The sequence below is a fragment of the Caretta caretta genome, chromosome 7, assembly GCF_965140235.1.
Source record: "Caretta caretta isolate rCarCar2 chromosome 7, rCarCar1.hap1, whole genome shotgun sequence".
Classification (NCBI taxonomy): Eukaryota; Metazoa; Chordata; order Testudines; family Cheloniidae; genus Caretta; species Caretta caretta.
The window spans coordinates 18,294,939-18,316,486 of NC_134212.1; the positions used below are offsets into that span (position 1 = coordinate 18,294,939).

General features: G+C 39.4%; 1 protein-coding gene across 6 annotated transcripts in view; it reads right to left on the reverse strand.

Annotated features, from left to right (window-relative positions):
• The window catches only part of RAD18 (RAD18 E3 ubiquitin protein ligase), a 127,641-nt gene that overhangs the window by 14,949 nt on the left and 91,144 nt on the right, over positions 1-21,548 (reverse strand). Inside the window, exon 13 of one of the 6 annotated variants that reach the window (XR_007357460.2) lies at positions 5,862-5,968. The exons of the other annotated variants lie outside the window; for them this stretch is intronic. The gene's annotated coding sequence lies outside the window, so the exon portion shown is untranslated. The remainder of the gene's footprint in view (positions 1-5,861; positions 5,969-21,548) is intronic. 6 annotated transcript variants of the gene reach the window in all.

A 21,548-nucleotide genomic window follows, 5' to 3' on the forward strand; every position in this document is an offset into this window, starting at 1 on the left:
TTATGATAAAAGCATGAAATTTGCCAGTCTTAGGGCATGACCTAGAAGATTTTCATGTATGGGTCAATCACCAATTCATGCCATACTAGCTGTGGCAGACATTTTAAAATCTGAATGCATTTTCCTAATGTTTTTCTGATAGATTTTGTTTATGATATGAAAACATCCCAGTGGGTTTTCATTTTTGTACATTTATATTCATATGGTCTCTGGTATCCTAAAAACTAAAGCAATGAATTGCAAAGGCTTGAAATTATATGAAAATATTAATTAACATGTTCTGTATCATGTCACCAGGGAGTATTTACTGAAATACTATATAGAAAAATACCATAGTAAGTTTGTAGGTTTCTACTCATGAACAAAGTTACATTTTTCTTTGATAATAACATTTCAGATTGATATATGCATAACAGGATATTGCTGTGTCTCAAAAAGATTGAAAAGGCAGCTTATGTAAACACACAGCCTAAAATGCGTTAAGAAACAAAAAAGTCTTTCACGGTCTTCAATATACTGAAATATTGGCGTCCCCAACATTTTTTAGGGAGAGCCGCAATTTGGTCTTGGAGATCTCCCTTGTAGGAGGTCAGCTAAACAAAGGGAGATTATTTCCCATTATTATTATTTCACTTGATAGGCTCTGTTAATGGCTTGGCTTTGTCCTCCAATCTCTGTTACAAATGTGGTGTACTGCTGCTGCCCAATCTTCTTAACCTCCCTAACAGACAATCACAGCAGGTTCTCTAATGCCTTTGGTGTCCAGTTTAAGTCAACACACTCTTCTCAGAAAGGGTTACCCATGTCTTCTGACCTCAACAAATATTTTGACATGTCGTGCAAAAGAAGCCAGAACACCTTTCATCTGCACAGGTTGCTTAGTGTTAGACGCATTTCAGGTGGTTCCTTTCTCTGGTGTGGCTTCAAATTCTATCAATCTGACCACCTCTGGTCACTCTATCATCCAGTGCCAAAGGACCTCTGGACTCTGCGTGAGACCAACAGCACCACCATCCCCTTTGATTATGGCCTCATGAGCTTGGCTAAGTGTGATTACAGAGAAAACATGCTGTATCTTGTGAATGGTGAAGTTCCCCTTTAGAAACTCTCTAGCTGTGTCTGGATGCATGTGTGAAGGCTTACCATATCTAGGAGGTGAACAGGAATCCAACAAGCATAATTAGTATGAGCCAGCACAAAGAACCAGGATGACATCTTTCCAATGCATTCAATGTAGACAGCAAAGTTTGCCTGGTGGACTGACAGCACATAGGTCTATACAAGAAGTTCCAGGTGAAGTGTGGGATGACAGAAGTGGAACACTGGACTTTCTAGTTTTTGCTTGTCACACAATTTATCAGACCCCATGGAAACCTCATCTTCCCTGAGAGCTTGGGTATACTGGGTATATGCATTTTGGAGGAAGATGTATAGATTGCTGGCAGTTACTTTGAGAGTATGCCTAGTACATGTAACTTGAGACACTTTCAAGGAGGAGTCAACCATTCCTGGGGAGGCCACTTTGGCTAGAAGTTAGATGGACAGAAGCCCTTGTTCAGGCCAATCTCCATTCTGCTTTAGACTTGCCATTTCCAAATGTATACCACCCAGCATAATGACAAATTTGTCCTCTGCATACCCAGCAAGCTAGGTTCCCTTTATATGTTTGATTATGGTGAAAAGGGGCTGATAGACAGTGATCACTGACACTTGGCATGACTTTAGGTGGTGTGCAGAATTCCTTATAACACCCATGGTGTGACATATCATTGCCACAGACTTGGAGTCATTTAGAAAGAGTGAAAGAAGCACCATGATTTCTGGGGATTAAGTCTGGCACTGGTGGTCTGCTGGCATGATAAGCTACTTAAGAAACATCTTGATCTCTGTTGAAGGTATTCAGACTTGCTGCCTGCCTTACTTGTTCAAGTCACCAGCATTCTTCTTGCAGGGCTTGTGTAACCAGCTGGTAATCATTCTTGATATCAATATTTGCAGCAGGGATAGAACCATTGGTTTTCTTCAGGATCAATGAAGTCTTCTTCATTGATGTTGCAGTCTCACAATCTTGGGTGAGAATTCCATAGACAACTCCCCCGTCTTGAGTACTGGGATCCTGAAAAAGTGACATCCCAGTTCCATGGAAGGAATCTGTCGCTGTGGTTGAGCTAGGATTATTCTCTATGTTGTCTATGGACTTAGTAGTGAACAGCCCACCATGAAGCTTTAGAGGACCGACAACATTCTCATCCTTGAACTGTTGTCATGCACTGTTTGCTATGCTGGTAGAGATGGCCAGCACTGTCATAGAAGATGGACAATCCAAGTTTAAAGATAGTATCTATTAGCTCACTTTTTCATGTCCATGCATGAAGTGTCAAACCAATGTAGATTAGTAAAAGTGTTTCCTCGAGCTCTGCTGTGGTACAAACTTTCTGTTCCTTCATGGAGAAGGATGATGATGTACTGCAACTCAAAAGTAAGGGTAGCAGGATAAATGGAAACTTGTTCTGACTGAGTTTTAATGTTTGGACCATCCAATGTCATGGGCATCAGTGCCAATATTGACTTAGGCACAGATTTTGCTTGGCATCCTGGATCAAATGATCCAGTAAACTCGGTTTTCATTTGAAACATGTGACTTCATATAATTTTTGCTGTTTGGGACAGGTGAAGTGCTGCTTCATCACAGTCTTCCTCACATACTTTTTGGAAGGCAGGTCCAAAATTCTGATTGAAGGCAAGGAACATATGTCCTTCTCTGTGTGCTTGGAGATCTGGAATGCATGAAAGGATACAGGATTTTAATTCAGTGCTGTGATTGTGCCTAGCCAGTGTCACCCCCAACTGTTCTAGCCTAGCAGTAGAAAGCCTTTTGAGGTCTTCTAGTTTAAAGGCTGGAGCCACGTCTTCATTCAGTCTTGTCTCTTCAACGTATACTATCAGTTCAGCAAAAGCAATCCCATTGGACATCATCTGTGTTGCTTTGTTCAGTTTTCCTCTCCTGGACTTCGTTGTAGGGAAACACCAAACATCTTGCATGATCATGATACTCTGCCTCTTGTGCCACGATTAGTTTTGCAAATAAGTGCTGATTTTGCACCTGGCATGCACACCTGCAGACTCCATTATCAATGTCAAGCTTCATGGAGGTCTTTTGATGGTATGTGCAATTCACAAATAAAGCACACTTCTTTTCTGGAGGCTCTTCGTGTCAGTCACTTAAATGTGTGCATTTCCTCTGCAGTTTATCAGGGCGATCCATAGCTTTCTCAGATTTTTTTTTTCCCTTCAGCCCTTTTAAGTTTGGTCCTGTTAAACATAATGTCGCAAGATTTGTGCCACTGTCCACTGTTCTTGTTCAACATTTTTTCAATACCATCACCATCATTTAATCTATGTATTTCAGTGGATATGGCAAATGCATTCAGTTTATGAACACATCTGAAATTTTCTGCTCGAGTCTGATAGATCCAATCTGCTCTCTTTTTGATTCTGCTGGATTAATCAACTCTGCACTTTTGTCTTCCCGATAAAACACACGCTGCTCCAATCAGTAGGTGAAAGGGATGTCTCCGTTGACGGCCCTGGCTCTCAAACAAGCTTGAATCTTTCTGACATGTTTGAAGTACTATTAATAGCCAATAGTCATCTAACATCTTTCACTATTGTGTACAGTTAATATTACCCAAATCACCAAACATCTTTCACACAACAAAAGTATCATCTGAAAGAAAAAAAGAGAAATGTGACTAAATTGTGCCATGACCACAATGACAATCAAAATATGTCCTTACAACAATGTTAAGGTCAGGCTGAAGCAAAACCAAGAACATATCCCTTGTATGTTCAACTGTAAAATGTTATTTGCCGATTATGACAAAATTATTAAAAGTGCTGCCATAGCCACATGGGATGAGTTGGCGATGGCCCCATATCTGAAAATCTTTATTAGGTCATGCACTAAGACTGTGGCAAATTTCATTCTTTTACCATAAAACCCACAATTCCACCTTTTTTGGTATAATAAGCATGGAATGTTACAGATGGTCTTTAGCAATACAGAACATTCACTGAAAGAAGGCATGGGTTCAGGTATTTCTAATCCATCTGGGGAATAAGAGGTGGAGATTGTAGGATAAAAATGACTGCTGAAATATCTGAAGCAGTTAGTCTGAGAAATACTATATGTTTGTGGAACCCAGACAGTCATTAAGTAAATGTATTAATCTGAAACAATTACTCAGTTGTTATGACTACAGATCAAATGATTCTCTGAAACGAACCCAGTTAATCTACAGCATTTATGTGAAGTGGGACAAAATCCTATAGATTATCCTATCATTAACAAAGATGTATTTTAAACTCAGTATGTTCTTTGTTTTAAGAAAAAAGGAGAGGATATATTTTGATAAATGTAACAACAAAAGTGCAGATTTGCCTATAATTGTCCTAAAATCTGAAGCAGAGTTATTTTTAAATGGTGGGGAAGAAAAATCTCTCTCTCCACCAGACTTTGGAAGAGAGACGGATTAATCTGAAACAAAGACTAGAATGTACTCTTTGAGACACTGTTTTTCAAGGAAGAGTTCTATAGGAATTCAGGTGACGTTCATAAATTTTTCAGAGTAATTATGCATTGTATTCAGACAGATTTTCAGAAGTGCTCACCACCTACAATTAAGGCCAGACTTTCAAAAGATGGTCCGCATTCTGTAATTTCCTCTGAGAACGACAGGAACCACCACATACTGAGTACTTTTTGAACGCATACGTGAGAACTGCTGGTCACTGAGATATTTTGGAGAAAAAAAATCAAGCCTATAACATCAATTACTTCTATAGTTTCTACTGAACTAGTCCTTTTACAATAGGCATTTTATTATTCAGCCCCTATTCCCACAGTGTGCTCTGCATAAGCAAACCCCTCAGCCTCTGATTTGATCCACAGAAATCAATGGGGCTTCTTGTGGGCCAAGTAGTCAACCTACTTGGAAACACCTTGTATAATCGGGGTCCAAGACTTCAATTACTGTAGATTATTATTTTAAAATAGACTCAAGTACACTAATACATTCATTTTAATTACGATAATGTGTTTGTTCACTTAAAAAGAAAAGGAGGACTTGTGGCACCTTAGAGACTAACCAATTTATTTGAGCATGAGCTTTCGTGAGCTACAGCTCACTTCATCGGATGCATAAACAGGTGCCACAAGTCCTCCTGTTCTTTTTGCGAAGACAGACTAACACGGCTGCTACCCTGAAACCTTTGTTTACTTAGGTGCACTGAACTGTAGATAAACTGGCACTCCATTGAAGTCCAATCCAAAACAAGTACACTTGCCCCTCTGCTAACAAATGAAGATTTTAATTTTTTTAGAGAAGGAGATGAGGGAAAGAATCTGTATATTTAAAAAAAGAACATTTACTTGATTGATTACTTAATGGAAGAAGGGGAAGAAAAACAGAAAAAAAAAACCACAAAAACCCCCCAGAAACAAAACAAAACAAAAAACCAACAACCCAAACCCATAATCCCAGAGTACATAGCTGCTCATCTCCATCTCAGGAGAAGTGAAGTCTAGGTAAGCTAATAAAGGTTACGAACAGAATCAAGTAAAATGAATGGTCATTTAGCCATGAAATAATAGTTTCATCAATATAGCAAAATACACTTAACTGGTGCACCCTGATGGCATCTAAAATTGCCAATTAAGCTATGATCTCATTAAGCAAATGTCTACTGAAACCTAGCACGCTTTGCAGTGATGCCAGACTACACATGAATTTACATGTACCCATCACTTTAATTGATTAAAGACAAAGTAAGCTAAAATGAGTATAATGAATTTAACTTACAGGATTGTAGGTTAGTTAAGACGACAGTCCGAAAAACTCATTTGGATACCAGAATGGAACAACAAGCAACGAGCAGTCACTTTGGGGGATTTTTATGGAACAAGAGCCTTTAAGGAACCAAAAAGCAATTAGCAGCTGTAAGATACAATAAAAACCTTGAAGAAGAGTATATTAAAATAGACTCTAAGTAAATAAAAGTGCTAGTAAGCCATTGTGAAGCACCAAATAAATACAACTGGAAAAATATCAGATCCTAGGCAGGGACCCAATTTAGATGGCCATGAAAATCATCTATCAATTAAATGTATTCTATTACAAGGGTAATAAAAGTCACCCTGGTTTAAATCTCATCAGTGCTGATCAAAATCTGTTGTATATTTACCAAAATACAGATATACTCAGAATGCTGATTATGTAAAATTGGCTCCTTACTCTACAGATCTTCCCTGTATGTCACAGTCATATCTGCTTAATCACCAAGGCTATTCGTTAGACAATGAGTTTACATCCCAATCCCAAACTCCCTTTATCTCGACTGAGCAAATGTGGGTATAGAAAGGTGAAGCTGGATTCTCCATTTTGTTTCATAACTGCCTCCAACAAAATTTGACAGGTATGTTCTAACTGCAGGACCTTTACTCTTGGAGAAGAGGACAGGTTGATTTTCAGATCCCATGTCAAGCTGACAGTGCAGAGTTAAAAAAAACCCACTTTTTTTTTTTTTTTAACTTGTACACTTAGCAAATAGGATCTGCAAATCATCTACAATAAATAAAGAAGCCCTGGTCATGTTTTTATAGTTACTGTAATAGAAAGAGAGCCTAAAATGTACGCCCGTGTATCAACAGGCTGGCATGAGGCCTCAGCTAAAGCAGTGAGCCGGCTTTGCTGATATAAAGCAACGTTAGCAAAAGTCAGGCTCTGAGGAAACATCACAAGCTCACAGAACCTGGCAAGAGCAGGGCTGACCATGCAGAAACACACACTCCAAAGAAGGGCTGGTCACAAAATACTCGTGCAAACACAGCCCAATATCAAGGATGGTACAAAAGCACTCCGCAAGGAGAACGGGAACACACTGACCCCTCCTAAAAGATAAGGTCAGGATGACAGTATGTAATAGAGATGTTTTAATCAAACCAAGATGTACAAGGTGATGGGTGATACCTAGCCATGTCAGGGGGCAGTAACTAACTATGTCAGAGGGGCACTACTAACTTGTTTATATCTGGATATAAAGATGTATCTCAAAGGGAGCATCTTTGTCTAGCGTAGGGAGGAACAGAAAATCCCATCATTCACTAAGATGGTCCATTGTTATGGGCATACATATATTAGTGGTCTGGTAGAGTCTGCGAAACACTAGTACCGTCCTTTGTCAACAATAAAGCTGGCTGGGTGCCTTCATCCCTTAACGGATCTTGTGGTCATTGGGTGGTTCGCTCAAGGTTTGCCAGGCCAGCTGTCTGTGCAGGATTGGGGCAGCACACCGATGAAACACGCACACACAGCCAAACATTACATCAACATCTTACCACAGTCACCTTTAAGAATAAAACATTTCCTGGCGAACTGTATAGGTCATGTATTGGGAAGTAGAGATTTTCATTTGTCTGAAGCTATTCCAGGTTGCATCTGATTATACCTGGTACAAAATGTACATGGTATACAGTGTGCAAAATGAAGTTGTGTTCTAATGTCAGTTTTCAGTGCCATCATCTCAAAACTACTGCAACTGCCATGCAAGTTGGCTGAATGAAAACAAGCACTGAATGGGCATGCAAATTGAATTACTCTGTCACCCTTAGAAGTGGCCCCACTGTGCTGAAGCACAGTGGAAGGTGAGGTCTGGGGTAGTTTGCATTTCCAGTGGTCACGGCATACCAGTTCTGTGGATAAAGATACACTTTCAGACTGCATGGCTGTCCACCTGATACCCTTCACATCCCATTCAGGGGCTCCACCTCCTCCTGGGAGGTCAAACAGACTGGTACCTTCCACCAGCACCAAATTTCACTTTGTTCTCAAAATTAAAAAGGAGAATAAGCGATGGAGGAATTTCCTATATCAGAAATATATTTATAACAAAATTTACCTCTGCTCCCCCCCTCAAAGGATACAATAGAAGTATACACAGATTTTTTCTGAAGCTTCATTAATATCGCAATGGAAAAACTACAACAGCATATCCGGGTTTCATTCAGAGTTCTAGTGAAACTGAATGGGGCGTTGGGCAGGACAGGATCCACTGCTAGGTGAGCTTGCTCTCTAACATCCACCCAAACCCCACAGACCTGCCCCTCCACACTGGGCCACGAGACGCATATGTTTGCCTATGCCAGGACCCAGTGATGGGCATGACAAACCATCTAGAACCTTGCCAGGACCCACCATTTGAGAAACACTGCCTTAAATGATGTCTGAAGATGTCGGAAAGATTCAGATTCATGTCTTGAGCCTATATCTTGTGTATAGATGAACCCAACATAAAGTTATCACCATGAAGATTTCCAGTAGAATCTACAGAGTTCAGTACTGAGCACCTGCTATGTCGCCTCAATTTAATTAGATTTGGGTGATCTGCATGTACATTCCAATTAACTTTGTTTGCAAGCCTCCTCAGCATATCTGAAAAGATAGCAGCTTGATTTGTTACTTCTCCAGAGGATGAGGGAAGCAATAAAAAACAAAAAAAACTTTCTGAAAGCAAAGATTGTGCTTAAATACATTTCAGGAATGAGCCCAAGATTTAGGTAAAAAAAGTGGCCAAAAGGCCAGTAAAAAGGAGTAAGATGTTACTAAGCTGCCCATTTCCACACTTTTCATTAATAACTATTAAGTGCAATAAATAAAAACTAATATTTGGATTTACTGCTTCAATATTAACTTTTAACTGGTGTGTGTCAATGTAGACTGATTAGTGCAAATAAAAGGGGATTCCAGAAGATTAAATGTAACATCTCTATGGTGCTCATTAAAAGCTTTATGAGAGTAGGCAATTTATTAACTACATCATATGAATACTAAATTATCCTTTATTAGCTCTACCACTTAAATTAATATGTACAAAACATCATCCTGTTGCAATCAATAAAACCATCAATACAGCTTTCATTTTCAAACTGTTGTGTCTGAACAAAGGTAATGCACTGGAGAAGTTAGTAAGATCAGACCAACTTTAAGCTACTGGAAAATAAAAGGTCTAGAATTCAATTAAAATCCAAAAACTACAGTCTCAATTATGCTCTTTCTTGATCTGCCTCAGGCAAGGAATAACCAGATTAGATACCTGTTAACAGAAGTGTATAGATTGCTATCTGGTTTCTGATTTTCTTTCAGAGGACCCTATTTGTTTTGAAATTTGTAACATACCTGTCACCCTCATACTAGGTGTACTGTCAAACACTAAAAACAAAACTGTCGCCATCAAATGATCAAAAGAAAGACGCTTTTCTGCCACTGCCACTCTCCACCTTTTACCCTCAGATACCCTCAAATTCTCTTGTAGCCACTAACCCTGAAAAGAAAAAGAAAAGTTACAAGGCATCGGCATCATACCCTAAAGGCTGACATACTGTGCTGTGGTATATCATGCCGAAGTCAAGGACTCCCCATTGAAAGCACTCTGTCATCTGGCTTCAGGAGTTCAACAAAAGGATCCTAGCTGACTGTTCCAACTCTGAGTGGAGACTGAAAGGAGTGTGTAGCAAAAAGTGATCTGTGGAGAAGTATCCAAAGCTGATTTCCCATTCATAGAAATACATTCCCCTGCACCACCACCACCCTAGGCAAATTAAATTACTGAGCTATCCTTTTGCTACTCAACACAGAGCAGCTAGTTGACCTATTCTCCACACAAGTTTTAGCATGTCTTCATTGTAATCCATTCAGACCCAAGGGAAACCTTAATTCGCAATAGAATAAAAATCATTAGGGTGGAAAACAAAAAACACATTAAGTAAAAAGTTAGAGGAGTGTTAAATGTTCTGAATCAGACTTGACAGAAAGAATGGTCATTTAGCTGAGGAATAATCATTTCTCTATTAAAGTTAAAAAAATCATCCTGCTTTAAAGACCATAACAATGAACAATGTTAGCTGTCCCTTACAACATAAAATTGCCTAGGTAGTAATATTTACTAGCCTCTTCATCACAGAAAGGAAATGTGGTTTTAGAGTAATAAGTATTTTTAAAAGATGGTGTTCAAAAGGGGACTCTCAAGTTAAAGTTTTGTGTTTTTTTGGATAAAAACATATTTCTTGTACCTACGTTACCAACAAGCAAGGTAGATAAGGTTCCTAATCAGTTGTACTCTGTAGGTTCTCATGCTCTAGCACAATACTGTAATGCTGGATTTGCAAATACTAAGTGGGTAAACATTGCTATTTGGATACTATTTAAGAATCTTTCCTCCCATCATAAAACCTGAATTTTGATCATAGAAATGTAGGATTGGAAGGGAACTTGAGAGGTCATCCAGTGCGGTCACCTGCACTGAGGCAGGACTAAGTATTATCTAGACCACCTCTGGTGGGTGTTTGTCTAACCTGTTCTCAAAAATCTCCAGTGATGGAGATTCCACAGCCTCCCTAGGTAATTTGTTCCACTGCTTAACTACCCTTACAGTTAGGAAGTTTTTTCCTAATGTGTAACAACCTAAATCTCCCTTGCTGCAATTTAAACCAATTACTTCTTATCCTCAGTGATTAAGGAAAACATTTTATCACCCTCCTCTTTATAACAACCTTTTACGTGCATTACTGTGCCGCCCACCCCTCCCGTCTTCTTTTCTCCAGACTAAACAAACTGTTTTTTCAGTCCTTCCTTGTAGGTCAACGTTTTCTAGACTTTTAATCATTTTTGTTGCTCTTCTCTGGACATTCTCCAATTTATCCACATTCTTCCCAAGGTCTGGTGATCAGAACTGGACACAATACTCCAGTTGAGGCCTTATCAGTGATGAGCAGAGTGGAAGAATTACATCTCATGACATGCTTACAACACTCCTGCTAATGACTCCCAAAATTATGTTCACTTTTTTTGCAATGGTATTACATTAGTTTGTGTTCTAGTATAACCTCCAATCCTGTAGTACTCCTACTTAGGTAGTCATTTACCACTTTGTATTTGTGCAATTGATTATTTCTTCCTAAGTATAGTTCTTTGCATTTATTAAATTTCATCCAACTTATTTCAGACCATTTCTTCAGTTTGTTCTGATCATTTTCAGTTCTAGTTCTGCCTTCCAAAGTGTTTGCAACCCCTCCTAGCTTGGTATCATCCACAATCTTTATGAGTGTCCTCTCTATGCCATTATCCAAATCTTCTATGAAGATACTAAATAGAACTGGATCCAGAACAGATCCCTGCTCAATATGCCTTTCCACCTTCACTGTGAACCACTCCTGTAAACTACTCTACGTAAGCTTTTCCCAGTTGTGCACCCACCTCACAGTCAGCTTGTCCAGGCTACATTTATCTAGTTTGCTCTTGTGAGACAGTATCAAAAGCCTTAGGGCTTATCTACACTGGCACTTTACATTGCTAACTTCACAGGTGCCAGGGTGGACAGTGCACCAGCGCCAGTAGCCGTGCTCCCAGTGCTGGCAGCGATGCCCCTCATGGAGGTGGGGTTTTTAGAGCGTTGGGAGGGCTCTCTTCCAGCGCTATGCCACGACTGCACAAGCCACGTTAAAGCGTTGCCGCAGCAGTGCTTTCATGTTGCCAGTGAAGACGTGCCCCTAGTAAAGTTGAGATATATCACACCGACTGCTTATCCCCTATCCACAAGGCTTGTTACCCTGTCAAAGAAGGATATTAGGTTGGTCTGACATGATTTGTTCTTGACAAATCCATGTTGACTGTTACTTATCACCTTATTTTCTTCTAGGTTATTTGGTCCAGTATCTTTCCAGGTACCAAAGATAAGATGACTGGCCTATAATACCTTGGGTTGTCTTCATTCCCCTTTCTGTAGACAGGTACTATATTTGCACTTTTCCAACACTCTGGATCTCTCCCATCCTTTACAAGTTCTAAAAGATGATTATGAATAGCTCAGAGATCTCTTCAGCTAGCTCCTTAAGTATTCTAGGATGCATTTCATCAGGCCCTACAGTCTTGAGGACATCTAACTTGTCTAAGTAATTCTTAACTTGTTCTTCTCTTGTTTTAGCCTCAGATCCTACCCCATTTACACTGATGTTCACTGTTAGTCATCCAATCATTGCTAACTTTATACATGAAAATTGAAACAAAAAAGGCATTTAACACTTTGGCCAATGCTGTGTTTTCTGTGATTGTCTTTCCTTCACTGAGTAATGGGCCTACCTGTCCTTGGTCTTCCTCTGGCTTCTCATTTGGATTTGTAAAATGTTTTCTTGTTACACTTTATGTCCCTAGCTAGATGAATCTTATTTTTTGCCTTGGCCATTCAATTTTGTCCCTACATGCTTGTGGGTTTTCATTTATATTAATCCTCCATAATTTGACTTAGTTTGCACTTTTTTAATTACTCTTTTTAGAGTTTTGGGTTGTTGAAGATCTCCTGGTTAAGCCAGGGTGGTCTCTTACCATACTTCCTATCTTTCCTATGCACTGGGATAGTTTGCTCTTGTGCCCTTAATAAAGTTTCTTTGAAAAAACACAAACTCTCCGGAACCCTTTTCCCCCTTCAGACTTGCTTCCCATGGGATCTTACCTACCAATTCTAGGAGTTTGCTAAAGTTTGCGTTCTTGAAGTCCATTGTCTTCATTCTGCTGTTTTCCCTCTTACCATTCCTTTGAATCATGAACTATCATTTCATGATCATTTTCTAAGATGCCTTTCACCTGCAAATTCTCAACCAGTTCCTCCAGTTTGTCAGAATCAAATCTAGAATCGCCTCTCCCCTAGTTGCTTTCTCCATCTTCATTCCAAAAACTTCATTTCAAAAGCTTATTAGATGATCACTGCCCTGCTGTATTTTCCCAAAAGATGTCTGGGTAGTGGTGATAGGGGATTTCAACTAAGTCCTGTGTTTTGGATGATTTTGTCAGTTGTTTAAAAAAAGCCCCATCCACCTCTTTTTTTTGGTTAGGTGGTCTATGGTAGACACTTACCAAGACATCACCCTGGGTATTTTTTACCCCTTTACCCAGAGACTTTCAACACGTCTGCCTCCCACTTCTACTTTATCCTCAGTGCAAGTGTATGTATCTTTGATATACAGGGCACCACCACCTCCCTTTTTCCCTGTCTGTCCTTCCAGAACAAGCTGTACACATCTATACAAATATTCCTATCCCACCAAGTTTCTGTGATGCCAATGATGTCATAATTGTGATTATTCACCAGTATTTTTAGTTGTATATTCCCCTGTCAAGGTTCCTCCCCCACTCTGAACTCTAGGGTACAGATGTGGGGACCTGCATGAAAAACCTCCTAAGCTTATCTTTACCAGCTTAGGTCAAAACTTCCCCAAGGTACAAAATATTCCACCCGTTGTCCTTGGACTGGCCGCTACCACCACCAAACTAATACTGGTTACTGGGGAAGAGCTGTTTGGACGCGTCCTTCCCCCCAAAATACTTCCCAAAACCTTGCACCCCACTTCCTGGACAAGGTTTGGTAAAAAGCCTCACCAATTTGCCTAGGTGACTACAGACCCAGCCCCTTGGATCTTAAGAACAATGAACAATCCTCCCAACACTTGCACCCCCCCTTTCCTGGGAAATGTTGGATAAAAAGCCTCACCAATTTGCATAGGTGACCACAGACCCAAATCCTTGGATCTGAGAACAATGAAAAAGCATTCAGTTTTTTACAAGAAGACTTTTAATAAAAAATAGAAGTAAATAGAAATAAAGAAATCCCCCCTGTAAAATCAGGATGGTAGATATCTTACAGGGTAATTAGATTCAAAAACATAGAGAACCCCTCTAGGCAAAACCTTAAGTTACAAAAAAGATACACAGACAGAAATAGTTATTCTATTCAGCACAATTCTTTTCTCAGCCATTTAAAGAAATCATAATCTAACACATACCTAGCTAGATTACTTACTAAAAGTTCTAACACTCCATTCCTGGTCTATCCCCGGCAGAAACCAGCATATAGACAGACACAGACCCTTTGTTTCTCTCCCTCCTCCCAGCTTTTGAAAGTATCTTGTCTCCTCATTGGTCATTTTGGTCAGGTGCCAGCAAGGTTACCTTTAGCTTCTTAACCCTTTACAGGTGAGAGGGGCTTTCCCCTGGCCAGGAGGGATTTCAAAGGGGTTTACCCTTCCCTTTATATTTATGACAAATATTCCTATCCCATCAAGTTTCTGTGATGCCAATGATGTCAAAATTGTGATTATTCACCAGTATTTTTAGTTGTATATTCCCCATATTTCTTGCATTAGTAAACAAACATCTAAGATGTTCATTAGGTTTCCCCTCTATATTCCTTCTAGTCTTTCCTTTGTCCCTGCTGTGACTGCCCGTTTTCTGCCCAGATTCCAACCTTTCATCCAGGTCTCTCTGTTTTGGACTTGCCTGTTAGCTTTTGTTTCCTACCATAAAACCTAGTTTAAAGCCCACCTCAGTAGGTTAGCCCATCTATATACAAAGATACTCTTCCACTTTCTTGAAGGTATCACTTTGAACATTCTTTACCTTTCAAAGTTGATTTAAGTGCCTTATGCTGCTTTGGAAAAAAAGGCAAAATTTATATAAAAGTTCAGTATTAACTTTTATTTTTGTACCATATGTTGAAAAGCCTTCTTCCTATACTTATTAGATTTTTCTGTTGTGTAAACTCTAGATATAAGATGACAATATATTTCACAAATGTTGGCATTTGTTTTACAGTGAGGCTAAACTATCGTACAGTATATGGCTAAGAAACACGGATCAAAACTATCTGCTGTGTCCGTTGTATCACATTACAAAGTGCAGCTGCCAGTTGCATCTATTTTTGTCTTAGCAGCATATGACTATCCTTGCAAGAACAGATTACTCAAGTCACAGAATAAAGTTGAAATCTCATTCTATGCAAATATTATACTACATTTTACTATTCTAGCTTTACTGCTTGACTTCTTCCAAAGTAGGAGACTATTCACCACTATGACAGACTGTACCCCTTGTGACGGGTTCCCCCCAGGGTGCCACCTGGAACTGGGGTACCAATGAGCCCCTTAACCTACCAGGCGGTGCTCCCTCTCACACTGTACTGCTGTGACAAGCTACAAAGCCCTCCAGCCTGCACTTTCAGCAACATGCGTACAGGCAGGGACACACTCAGCTGCAGTTACAAGCAGGGTCTCTGACCAGCCCCTGCACGGAAAGCTACTCCCAGCTCCTCAGGTACGTCCCCACTCTGGAGTATAAACCCAAAATTATACGGTCTTGCACTGCACAGAGAACTGTGCAGCATAAGCTCATAATATTTTCCCCCTCCCTCAATGTGTAGAGGAATATGCAACAGACTTCTGCCCCTGAGTTATGATTCCCACATACCTCAGTCCAATTCACTGGTTTAGATAAAGCAAAAACAAGTTTATTAACTACAAAAGATAAAGTGATAGCAAACAGATCAAAGCAGATTACCTAGCAAATAAACAAAAACTGCAAACTAAACTTAACATACTAAATAGATTGGCTATGAATAGCAGCTTCTCCTCTTAAGAGATTATACAAGCAGGCTGCAGATTCTTAAGGGGCAAACTGCACTTGCTTTACAGTTTGGAATCCACAGGTGTTTCACTCGCACGCTAAAAATCCCTTTAGCCTGGGTCCAGCACTTTCCCCAGTTCAGTCTGTGGTCCTCAGGTGTTTCCAGGAGTCCTTTTGTGTGAGGAGCAAAGAACCCCAGATGATGTCACTCCTTCCCTTATATAGCTTTTGCATATGGCGGAAACCCTTTGTTTCAAAACTTGGTTCCCAGACCAGTCTGTGGAAAAATACTGATATCCCAAGACAGAGTCTGGAGACATGTGGTCTCATCACATGTCCTTGTAGCAGCCATCACTCACAAGCTATTTGGAGTGTTCACAGGAAGGCTTGCCAGGAGGGAGATAAGCTTCTCCTAAGGCCTATTGTTTTTTCGTACTGGCCCATTGCCCTGGATAGGCCCTTCCCCACCCACCATCTAGACTGAAAGCATCTTGTCTAGTGGGCGTTACACAGACGTAACTACATTTGAAAAAACATATACACAGTCAATATTAATAACTTCAGATACAAAAATGATATATGAATACAAATAGAATAATCATATTCAGCTAATCATAACTTTTCCAATGACACCTCACATGACTTATCATGCATAAAATACATTATAATTATGTCAGAATAATAGCACTATGAAGACTATGGGGTGCAGTGTCACACCCCTATATTCACAAACTTTTACAGGACTGACAAATTTTGTACAAAATATGCTTTGTGAGGTATCATTTGAAAACTCAGTTTGCTGATCACCTAGATAAGTAGCCATTTTTTGACAAGAAAAAGGATGTGAGCGAGAAATGTACATTTTGACAGTAACAGTTGGAGGTTCTCACATAAACAGACTGGCAGTTGCCTGAACCCCAGCTGGAGAGGATTCTCAAAGAGAAGAAAAAGATACAAAAATGAGGAAGAGAAGAAACCACCTCTCTCCCTTATCACTACTCGCAGCATCAAGAATGTCTGAAAGACAAAGGAAGTATCATTTAACTAGGGAAGTGGTCCTGGCTGAAGGAATCCAGCCAGACTGCTGTGAGCATATGAGGAGAGAAATCTTTTGCTTTAAATTCACTTAGCTTGTTAAGTTAGGTGCTAGTTGGCATTTTACCTTTTATTTCTTTGTAACCAATTCTGACTTATGCCTCATTACTTGTAATCAGTTAAAATCTATCTTTCTGTACTTAATAAACTTGTTTTATTTTATCTAAACCACTGTGTGTTTGGATTGAAGAGGTTGGAAACCACCCATTTGAGATAACAGGTTTGAGATAACATATTATTTTCTATTAATGAAATGACAGACTTTCTATGAGCTTGTACTGCACAAAAGGAAAGAGCTGGGAAGTACAAGATGTATATTTCTGGGGACAAGTCTGGGACTGGGTATTTGCTAGTGTCACCCCAGAACAATTCAGGAGTGGTTGGCTGGAAGTACTGACATAACTCAGCTGGGAGTAATTTACAAGCTAGAGGAAGTGTGTGAGCAAGGCCAGTGGTTGCTCTCATAGCAAAGCAGTGTAATAGACATCCCAGATTGGAGAATTGAGTTCAGCAATCCAGACTAACCTGGGGAATGTTACTAATGTCTTCTTCACTCATATATATATATATATAAGTGAAGTTATAAAACATACAGCCAAAATCTGTGGCCTATCCATCTACCATTTGACTTAGTATCCCCCTCTTGCAAATATTTATAGAAAAGTATGCGATAACAATGGTCTGTATCTGGCTTGACTAATTTTAAATGAACTCAGTTCCACACGTCATTCTGACTGTTCCTCAATTTACCTGTGTGACATTATTGACTTGAACTGGGAACGTATAGAACATTGTTGCAACCAAGGTCCTGTAGTGGCATCAAATCTTGTATAAAGGGGGTCAAATAAGGTGTCTAAAACAAGATTACGGTTTGGTGGTTATGATTATGCTATCTGTTTGCATGTATCATTTTTGTATTTAAAGATATAAGTATTGGCTCTATACTGTCTGTATTTCAAATTTATGCTATGCTTCTGGATGACACCCCAGATAAGTTTGTGTCAGTTCTGCCTAGCCTGCTTGATGGCCCATTAAGGACCATCAGCTATACAACTGACCCACAGAGAAGGCAGATACGCCTTGTGACTCAGCAAGGTATGCAGGGACATGCGTATGGACAGAACTCCGAGGTTTTTCCATGCCATGTGATGGAATGCTTGTCTTTGGAACAAAGAAAGACAGACCACATGGCAAAAGAATATAAAAAGCTGCTGCAGCTCCTCCATCTTGTCTTCAAACCTGCTTCATAACTCTGGAGGAACTTTGTTACACTGAAGCTTTGAACCAAGGACTGAAAGACCCATCCCAGCTGTGGATGTACTCCAGAGACTTGATTTGAACCTGCAGTTTATTCTATCACTGCAGAAGGAAATCAAGCCTGAACCAAGAACTTTGCCATTACACTGTATGTAACTGATTCCATTTAACCAATTCTAGCTCTCATCTATATCTTTTTCCTTTTATGAATAAATCTAGATTTTAGATTCTAAAGGATTGGCAACAGCGTGATTTGTGCGTAAGGTCCGATTTGTATATTGACCTGGGTCTGGGGCTTGGTCCTTTGGGATCGAGAGAACCTTTTTTCTTTTATTGGGGTATTGGTTTTCATAACCATCTGTCCCCATAATGAGTGGCACTGGTGGTGATACTGGGAAACTGGAGTGTCTAAGGGAATTGCTTGTGTGACTTGTGGTTAGCCAGTGGGGAAAACCAAAGTCTTCTCTGTCTGGCTGGTTTGGTTTGCCTTAGAGGTGGAAAAACCCCAGTCTTGGGCTGTAACTGCCCTGCTTTAAGCAATTTGTCCTGAATTAGCACTCCCAGTTGGATCCTGCCAGAACCAGCATCGTTACAACCTGCTTGTAATTTTATATAATAAACTCTTCAGGGTAAGGCACTTGTTTGATACAGTTACCTATTGTACAGCTCAGTGTCCACTTGCTGAAGTATAAATAATGTTCTATAATTAATCTGAAGAACATGAAGCATAATCAAAGTTGTAGTTTACCTTCTGCTCTAGATTCTTGAGCACAAATCAACCTGTCCACATCTTATTACAACTTGTCTTAAACAAACCCATCAAATGACTAGATTCTCTGGTTTAGAAAATTACCAAGGGCAAGAAATGATTTTTCTATGAACAAGTCATCTTGCTAATATTAATTTCCCACACTGCTGTGCAGAAATATTTTGCATAGGAGAACAGAAACTCTGCAAGTTTCAACTCTCTCTTCCACTACAGAACATTGTCTGCAAACCCACAAAGAAGCTAATGGTTCCACTCCCTTAGCCTGTGGATTTCTGCTCATACCAAATCAATCATTGGCATTCTCTGGATCACAGTTTCAGTGGCACAAAAGGGAGCACAGGATTTTTATTCTGTAGTCACTGGGAAAACTAGCTGCATGTCACTGCCTGGTAGTTTAAAAATGGTGGCCTTCCATCTATGACCCAGAGGATAATGATGATGTGGAGGGACTCTTATTTTCCCAACTAGGGAGAGACATTTTAGCTGCCCCATTAACCTTGGCATGACGTTCTCAAAATACATGGCAATGACAGACTGGATAATACTAAATAATCAAGAATGGAGTAAGAAAGAAAAATAATTCACTAAGAAATAATTATTTCCAACTGCCAAAATATTTAAACAATGGGCTCTAAATGTGGCACCAGATGGAAAAAAGTTACAATAGGATCCATAAATAAGCTGCAACTTTGGAAAGTTATGCAGCTTATTTAAATAAATAAATAAATAAATAATAAAATAAATAATAATAAAATAAATAAATAATTTAAATAAATAAAAAAATCCCCAGAATGTACACTGAAATATCCTCACATGGAAAGCATATATCAAATACTAGTAGTTTACTCAACATAAAACGGGGATGATATTAAGTCTTATAGTAAAATATTGAAAATAAATATGCTGTATCGTGTGATATAAGGTGCTTCTGTTAGGTCGTGAGCTAAAAAATGGAAAAAAGGAAGATATCCATCTAGCTGATGAGAAGAGATAAAAATATTGTATAGAGGAATGAAAGATATATGCATTACTGCAGTTTGCTTTATTCATGCATATGGCCACATTACTTCACATGGTCACTGTGAAAGACTCCAGCTGTGGTCTGAGAAGCAAGAAACCAGTCTATCTTTCTTGGGAGCGTATAATGAGACCTCTCTACAGTACAGGACCAAATCCTGTCTGCATCTTGCAGCCCTCAGCAAGTGAGCTGTGCTCTGGGCAGATTCTGGGCATCTAAGGGAGAAGGATTCCTTCTCCTCCTCTAAGCAGAGTGACCAGTCTGCAGTTGCTGATGCAGCAGAGCCCTCTAGCTCCCCCCTTTTGTTTGATCCTGCTCCCATTTCAAGCCCTGCAAATATATTTGCTTTTTTGGTTTGCTTTTATAAATTTAATCTAATTTGTATTATGCTTTCAGTGGACATAAGAGAAATTATCATAGATATATTTTAAGAAATTGTAACCCAATAGGAAACATTCCGAGCAATGGAGGTCAAATGGTATCCTTCAACATAACCATTTAGGACAAATCTAAAGACCTTTTCAATTTCCTTCTTTCATCAGATATGGTCAGATGATTATTATGTTTGTCATCTGCAATAACCTCTCACCTAATTCATATCTGAAACCATGAGCTGTCATTTTTTGACAAAGTAAGTTTCAGTAAATAAGCAATCCCTTTTATATGGTGCATCAAAATGCAATTTGTTGATCTGGACGTATCATTTTGTAGAAACATTTACAAGAGTATGGATCTGTTCTGCAAAGGTGTGTTATTGTGATGCGGGGGAGGGGGAGGAGTTCTTGCCACATTTGCCCTTTCTCCTCAAAAAAAGGCAAATATGTAAACATGTACCCTGATTTATATGCTGATCAAAAATGGGAGACTAAAAAGAGACATAGGTAGCTTCCTAACAACCCATCAAGATGGAATATTTTATATACCTCTCTTCCCTCCTTAACCACAAGAACTGCAAACAAATAAATATTCTCATTTTTGTAGCTTCTTAGCAGTATAAATCTGTTCCATAGCCACTTCTATTTGTTACTTTTCCAGCCTAATAGTTGCCTTTGAAACCAGCTATTAGTATCTGGCAGGAAACAAACCCAGCAACACTTCTTCAGTACCTTGCAGCAATGTTACCTGAATTCAACCAAGAAAGTGACGTTTTTAGGGAAATGACAGAATGTCCCAGATAAGTCTTTATGGACATTCCAATTGTCTAAAGAACAGGTGCAAGATATATACATATATATACATATTTTGCCAACAGAAGGTATAAAAAAATCATCGCAAATCACATTTCTGCTGGGGTTTGAGGAAAACAACACGTAAAATATTTCATATTTTAGCCTTGAGTTATCTTCATCCCATTTTCAACTGCACTTGACAGAATAAAAAGGTGCAATCTATCCTACCACCTTCAAGCCCAATCCTAAAATAAATTGCTGCCCCAATAAACTTCAAAAACAGGATCTCTTAGATTTATTTCCGAGTAGCAGCCGTGTTAGTCTGTATTCGCAAAAAGAAAAGGAGTACTAGTGACACCTTAGAGACTAATAAATTTATTTGAGCATAAGCTTTCGTGAGCTACGGCTCACTTCATCGGATGCATTCAGTGGAAAATACAGTAGGGAGATTTATATACATAGAGAACATGAAACAATGGGTGTTACCAGACACACTGTAAGGAAAGTGATCAGGTAAGGTGAGCTATTACCAGCGGGGGGAAGGCGGGGGAGGGGAGAGGGTGCAGAATGGCCCACCTTGGTTATCACTACAAAGGGTTTTCTCCCCCCCCCGCTCTCCTGCTGGTATTAGCTCATCTTAAGTGATCACTCTCCTTACAGTGTGTATGGTAACACCCATTGTTTCATGTTGTCTGTGTATATAAATCTCCCCACTGTATTTTCCACTGAATGCATCC